Genomic DNA, 7,802 nt, shown 5'->3' on the forward strand with positions numbered 1-7,802 from the left:
TTCCTGACCTTGGTTAAAACCGCCCTCTGCTGGGAAGCAACACAGGGCTGTGCAGGGCTGGGGGAGCCAGGGAGAGGCAGGTGGAACATGTAGGAAGCTACCTGACCCCCAGCAAGGGGACTTGGCCCCACTGACAAGTCCAGAGTGTGAAAATGAATATTATAATGGAATCATCCTGAATATCAGAACTTCCCCATCCCAGGCTTCCTTATTGTTGCTCATTGTTGTTGCAACTGTTGGCTTAGTGACTTTTCTGAACTAACTTTGTCAAGTCTGTGTTCTTTGCTGTGTGTGGCCACTGAATCCCTGTGCTATTAAATTAATGGTCAGCCAGTGCCTCAGCAGAGAGGTCACCTATGTTTCTGAGCTATGACTACAGATCAGAGGGCCCCACAACCTTATCTTCAGGTTAGAATAGTCTGCTTGAGTGGCTCATGGAACTCAGAGAAACACGTTACTTCCTAGATGACCAGTTCATTAAAAGGAGAGAACTCAAGACCAGGCAGCTGGAAGCTATGAGCAAGGCAAGGTGTGTAGCAGAGGCTCTGAGCTCCCCCACTCTCAGAGTGAAAGAGGCCTTTACCCACCTCCATTCTGACCTTCGTCTGTACTTCCTAACTGATGATGTCCCTTCTTCTGGCTCATCTGTTAACTCAAGTCAAAGACCTGGCGGACACCAAAACAACCCCTCAAGCAATAACCACTGCCTGACACCAGCAAGACCCCACGTGATGGACCCCAAGACAATGATTGACCTGAACTTTATTGAACCCCTGCACCTGCCCACTGACCTTTGTCCTAGATTTTCCTCATCTAAAAGCCCAGGAGGGCTTTTGGATAGGGCAATGGATAAGAGTTGGGCAAATAGAAACCAAGCAGAATCACCAGAAGAAAGGCTGAGTGATGAGAACCTCTTTAGGGAAGAACAGCCTGGAAGCTCTAACCTATTCCCAAGCCCCTGGGGCACTGCATGCATGGGCTGGGTGCCTGCTCAGGGCTGACCTGAGAAGGCCCTAGGCTCTGCCCTCTGGTGATTGTCAGACTTGGCAAGTAGGAAGTTTTCAACACCTTGAGACCAAAACCACCTCGGCCTTCTGGTGTCGGCTACACTGAAATACATTTCCTTCCCTCTATCACCACCACTCATCTCTCTGCCTTTGGATCAGCGACACTGTGAATAGTGTAATAGCAAGTCAAATACCAGTACTTCCCCTCCCCAGAGTTCACTGCTGCTGTTCCTCTCACTGCAGTTCTGCTGTTGGCTTAGTGACATTTCTGAACTGATTTTGTCAAATCTGTATCCCTTGTCCTGTGTGGCCACAGAAGTATCTGCTCTGTGAAAGTAGTGGTCAACTGTCGACTGGGTGAGATTTCCTTAAACATCTGGAAACTGCTCTCCTTCTGAAAAAACAAACAAACGAAAAAACTTCTAGTCCTTACAGATGGGGAGGAGAGTCCTGGGTGTGTGGGTGTCAGGATACACCTTCAGCACCAGCCAGGCCTCTTAGCACTCTGTCTTGGCCTTCACTTCCTACTTGCTAAGTCTGACAATCACCACAGGGCAGAGCCTAGGGCCTTCTTAGGTTGGCCCTGAGCAGGCACCCAGCCCATGCATGCAGAGCCCCAGGGGTTCGAGAATAGATTAGAGCTTCCAGGCCGTTCTTCCCTAAAGAGGTCCTCATCACTCAGCCTTTCTTCTGATGATTCTGCTTGGTTTCTATTTGCCCAACTCGTATCCATTGCCTTAGGCAGCAGAGACTCACATGTGACTTTAAATGCTTTGGACATGGAATGTCCTCCAGTAGCCACCTCACTACTGGGAGAGTTGGTGGAAAGCAACAAGTCACAGAGGAATCCAAGAGTCTGGACTTGGTGTTTCCCTCTCCTGAGATGGGGACATCTGTGAGAGGAGCAGGTGGCCAGCTGGTGGGGGTGGAGGGGTGCAGGCACCTGACATGGACAGAACAGATGGCGTAAGTGAGTCCGAGATTCCCAAGGTATGTTCCTGGCATCTGGACTGAACTGGTCTTCAAAGCTGCAGATTGGTTGGGATCATTTTCAGGCTGAGGAGGAAAATGAGGGGAGCAGAGGAGACTGAGGAGGCTCATAACAGACACATAAAAAATTGCTCAACATACCTTGACATGAGGAAAATACAAATCAAAACTATAATGGGATACCACCTTACACCAGTTAGAATGGCTAAAATTAACAAGACAGGAAACAAAAAGTGTTGGCGAGGTTGTGGAGAAAAGGGAACATTTTTACACTGTTGGTGGGAATGCAAGCTGGTGCAGTCACTCTGGAAAACAGTATGGAGGTTCCTCAAGAAGTTGAAAATAGAACTACCCGATGACCCAGCAATTGAACTCCTGAGTATTTACCTGAATGATACAGGTGTAGTGAAAAAAAGGGCCACCTGCACCCTAATAATCATAGCAGCAATGTCCACAATAGCCAAATTGTGTAAAGAGCCTTGATGTCCTTTGGCAGATGAATGAATAAAGAAGATATGGTCCATATATATATATACAAGGGAATATTCCTCAGTCATCAGAAAGGATGAATACCCACCATTTGCATCGACATGGTTGGAGCTGGAGGGGATCATGCTGAGTGAAATCAGTCAGTCAGAGAAAGACAAGAGTCATATGATTTCACTTATACGTGGAACATAAGGAACAGAGAGAAGGACCACAGGGGAAGGGAGGGAAAACTGAATGGGAAGAAATCAGAGAGGGAGACAAACCATGAGAGACTCTGGACTCTGGGACCCAAACTGAGGGTTACAGAAAGGATGGGGGTGGGGAGATGGGGTAGCTGGGTGACAGGTATTAAGGACGGCACATGTTGTGATGAGCGCTGGGTGTTATAGGCAACTAATGAATCACTGCACACTACATTAAAATCTACTGATGTACTATATGTTGGCTAATGAATTTAAATTTTAAAAATTAAGTTAAAAAATAAAAAATGAAACCAAGGCAGAAACCATACATAACTCAGAGAGCTCGATACTCCTGGAGGCTGAGCTAGCAGGCACAGCCAAGGCCTCAAGAGGTCAGGGTACTAAAGGTTTGAGAGGTGGCTTGGTACACCCCTTTCCCTGAAGTCCCATGGCTGTGGCAAGGTGCAGGGACTGGGAGGGAAGACCCGACCAGAGGCCATCCTGGCTCCAGAGCCACTGCAGGACCACTCCCAGCCCCACTAGGCCATGTCTGTCTAGATCCACGAAGAAAACCTTTTCCCTTGATTGTTCTTTTTAAAGATGGTTGCTCAGCTTTAAAACAGAAATCATCCGACATAAAACTGGAGACATTTATAGCTGCAAATGACCCAGAAGTTATCAAAATGTAGTGACCACAAAGAGAGGATCTTGTGTTCCCAGGCAGGCCTCCTCTGTGTGGGTGCAGCTGCGGCCCTGGACATGCCCACGTAGGCAGGGCTGGGCTCCATGGTATCCCTCAAGGGAACAGAAGTAGTAACCTATTCTGACAGTTCTGCTCAGGACAGCACCCCCTGATGGAACCAAGGACAGCCCCTCATGAGTTCTGGATGTCCTCGTGATTCTTGGGCACGGCCTGAATCTCAGCTTCTTCATGAAGTGGGAGAGGAGGGCAGTCCAGCCACCATGAGTACCACAGGTCCTCCAGGGGACAGCCCAGTCACCGCAGGTCCCACAGGTCCTCGGAGATAGCACCTTGGTGGGCTTATAGTCCAGCAGGTACCTCTTCAAGTGGCTCTTGTCACCCCACATAACCTCGATCCCATTGGCCAGGTCGACCCCCATCACCTAGTGACAGGCCAAGGTCAGTCAGTGAACCTCCGCCACCAACCCCCCAGAAAAGGCCCCCATGTTGTAAAGGTCACCCTGGTCCCTGGGGATGTGGGACTGGGACTGTGGCCGGCACTGGTAACTAAAGTTTTCACAGGACATCCGGTAGAAACTGGGGTGCAGTGTGCCAAAGAGAGGGTTACAGGATCTCCATGCCCACATGGTCACAGAAATTCATGTCCACATCCACACCCGCCACATCATCCTCACAGAGGAAGCGCTGCTCACAGAAGCAGCTGACCATCGCCATGTGCTGCATGGACACATCCTACCAGAGTGGGGTGCTGGGGTCCTCAAGGACCACCACCCTCCAGCCCTCCCAGGGGGGCACATGGGCCCAGCAGCCCACTGGTCGGTGACGACCTAGTAGGTGACCCTGTGTTCCACCATGATAGGCTTCTCTGCCCTCTGCAGGAACAGCTCCACAAAGAACACCTATCTACAGGGATGAGGGACAAGGTGGGAGGAGGGTCACTGTCAGAGGCTAGCGGCAGGACCCCAGAGCTGGGGGCCATGGACATGTGTACCTTCGTCAAGGGGGCAGGCTCTGGGCTGCTTTAAGCAGCAGCCACCCTCCTAGCCTGTTCTGAGCAAGTCTGCTTTTGGGCCTCCCTACCTTCTGCTCCCAGAGATGGGGTCATCAGCACCCCATCATACAAAGGGGAGCCTAAGGCTTCAGAGGCAGGAAACCAACCCCACAGTTAGCATACTGGAGCCAGGAACGCTCCCCCAGTGCTGAACTCCCAGGCAAACCCTGCAGGTGCCCTCCTCTGGCTGATCCCCTGTAGGTCCTATCCCCACCTGCCAGGAGTAGACCACCTTTGGGCACAGCCCTCCTTTCTATGGCCTACAGACTGGCTAGAATCAGCAGGGCTGGCCTCCTGCCCCACTTTGCTTTGAGTGGGCTGTTGCTGTCCCCCACAGAGCTGTCTCCACCCCCATAGGGTCCTCTCTTGAAGGCTACTGGGCTTCTTGCTGACAAGGTCTAACAGTCAACCACTGCTATTCCTAGAAGCAGTCACCCTCGAACTCTCCAATCAGGATCAGGTCCAGTGCATAGGCAGGGAAGAGGAAAGAGGAGCACTGGAAGAAGAGAGGGCTTGCTTAGGCCCCAGCCAGGAATCCAAGATTGGAAGCTTCCAGGTTCAGTCTACATCTCCCGGGCTCCAAGAAGTTGGAAGTCTTGTCTCTCTGAGGGGACTACCCAGGACAGCAGCTCCCCCATTGTCAGCAAGGGTGGTGAGCCCCTCTGAGATCGATTTTCATTATGGTTTCATTTATTTGCTTGACAGAGAGATAGAGAGAGAGAGAACACAGCCGGGGTAGTGAGTAAGGGAGAATCATGCTCCCCACTGAGCAGGGAGCCCAACATGGTGGGGTTTGATCCAAGGACCCTGGGATCATGACCTGAGCCGAAGGCAGATGCTTAATAACTGAGCCACCCAAGTGCCCTGAGACTGATTTTTTTCACACAGACAATAAGGCCACTTCACTGTGCTTGCCCCATACCTGGCAGCTTAGTAAATCGCTCACAAAGGAAAAGATAGGGGACAAGGCCACACAACCAGCAGACCTTAGTCAGGTCACCAGGGGGCAAGTCCAGGCCCAGCCAGCAGGGGAACAAGCCAGACATGAACCGTGGGAGAGAAGAATGCTCCTGGCAGAGTTCAGAGAGAATATAAAGGCCTAGAGTCAGGCCTGAGGCACATGCGGGAAGACCACACCCCTGAGAGGCCCACAGGGGTTGTAGGGATATGGTGGGAGAGGAAAGGCTGGAGAAAACAGGCAGCTGGGGAGTGGATCACAGAGAGGCTCAAAGGTTATGTTCTGAAAAGATCACTCTGCTGGTTACTGGAGAAGAATGGGCTCTGTACAGCGGAGGACAGGGAGACCCTAATCCTAAGCCCTAACCCTAACTCCACCCTAACCCTAATCAAACATCATGCTCAATTTTGAGTACTGACAGCTCTACTCTGAAACCATAAACAAGTCCCTCATGCAGGCTTTCATTCCTTGCTCAGTATTGTACTGAAAGTTCTACCCAGAACAATAAGGCAAGAAATAAGGAATCCACATGTGAAAGGAAACAAGTAGAACAAAGTCTGTTCAGAGACCAGAGATGGCATCATCTTATATAGAAAGCTTCCTAAAGAATCAACAAAAAATGATCACAGCCAGTTCCCTAATTCCGCAAAGTTACAGGACAAAACATCTGTATAGGACAAAATATGCAAAAATCTCTATTTGTATACACTAGCAATGAAACATCCAAAAAGGAATTTAAGAAAACAATTCCATTTTAGGGAACATGAAAATATGTAGGAATAAATATAATCAAGGTGTACATCTTGTACACCAAAAATTACAAAACATTGCTGAAAGAAAGTAAGGGAAACTTAAATAAATCTGAGGACACCCCATGGTGATGAAAAAACATACTATTGATAAGATGACAACAGTACATAAATCAATGTGGAAATTCAATGTGTTCCCAAGAAATTTAACAAAGGCCTTTGGGAAGAAATGCACAAGCTAATACTAACAGTAATATGGAATTTTGAGGGACCACAAGATAGCCAAAACCATCATGAAAAAGAAAATCAAAGGTGAAAGGTCATGCTTCCAAAGTTCAAATCTTAATACAAAGCAACAGTAAATAAAACATTGTGATATTGTCATAAAGGTATGCATACACCCTGAGACAAATAATACATTATAAGTTAATTAATTGAATTTAAATTTACAAAAAAATTTTAAATAAATGATTTTTTTTAAGTATACATAGAGATCAGTGAGATTTAACTGAGATCCCAGAAATAAACCCCTCATCTATGGTCCACTGAATTTTGACAAGGGTGGACAACATTACACTGGGGGGACAGAATGGTCTTTTCAACAAAGGGTGCTAGGCAATCGGTTATCCATGTACAAAGGAATGGAACTGGACCCTTACCTCACACCACATATAAATATAAACTCAAAATAAGTTAAAGTCTTAAATGTAAGAGGTAAAATTATAAACCCTAGAAGAAACAAATGGGAATAAATCTTCATAACCTTGGATTTAGCAATGCTTTTAGATCTGACATCAAAGCATAAGGGAGAGAAAAAAATAGACAAAATAATATCCTCAAAATTAAAAATCTGTCCCAGGTTCCTGGGTGGCTCAGTTGGTTAACCATCTGACTCTTAATTTTGGCTCAGATCATGATCTCAGGGTCATGAGATTGAGCCCCACGTCAGGCTTCACACTAAGTGTGGGGCCTGCTTAAGATTCTCTTTCCTTCTCCCTCTGCCTCTGTCCAGTTGCACCCTCTCTCTCACTCACTCTTAAAAAAGAAATGTAAAAATAAATAAATAAAAATATTTGTACATCAGAAGATACTATCCAGAAAGTGAAAAGACAGCCCCCAGAATGGAAGGAAATATTTGTACATTATTTATCTAATAAGAGTCTGTTCAGAATATGTAAAGAGCTTTTACAACTCAACAACAAAAAAAAAAAACCATTTTAAAAATGGACAAAGGACTTGGATAGACCCTTCTCCAGAGATATCATACAAAAGGTGAAGAGCCCATGAATATATGTTAAAAATCATTGGTCTTTATGGAAATGAAGATTTAAACCAGTTAGATGTCCTTTTACACAAATAAAATCACTATGATCAAGAAAACAAAAAATAACAAAAGGATGTTGAGAAATTGAAACCCTTAAACCTTGCTTGTGAAAAATAGTGCAGTCTATGTATAAAATAGTTTGGCATTTACTCAAATAGTTCAAAGCAGAATTACTATAGTATTGTACTCCTAGATATATACCCCCCAAATTGAAAACACTGGTTCAAACAAACAAACAAAAATGTACAGGAATATTCATAGCAGCCATGTTCACAATAGGCAAAACCAGAAATGTCCATCCATGGGGAAAAGGATGTCCTTTTGGAAATGACATATACAAATGTCCATC

The 7,802-nt window shown here is 46.6% G+C and overlaps 1 pseudogene; it reads right to left on the reverse strand.

The window, feature by feature from the left end:
• Positions 1-3,542: 3,542 nt before the first annotated feature.
• Positions 3,543-7,175, reverse strand: LOC111142916 (annotated as a pseudogene).
• Positions 7,176-7,802: the final 627 nt, after the last annotated feature.

The sequence above is a fragment of the Enhydra lutris genome, unplaced genomic scaffold (assembly GCF_002288905.1).
Source record: "Enhydra lutris kenyoni isolate GAN:26980312 unplaced genomic scaffold, ASM228890v2 scaffoldscaffold9, whole genome shotgun sequence".
NCBI classification, from domain to species: domain Eukaryota; kingdom Metazoa; phylum Chordata; class Mammalia; order Carnivora; family Mustelidae; genus Enhydra; species Enhydra lutris.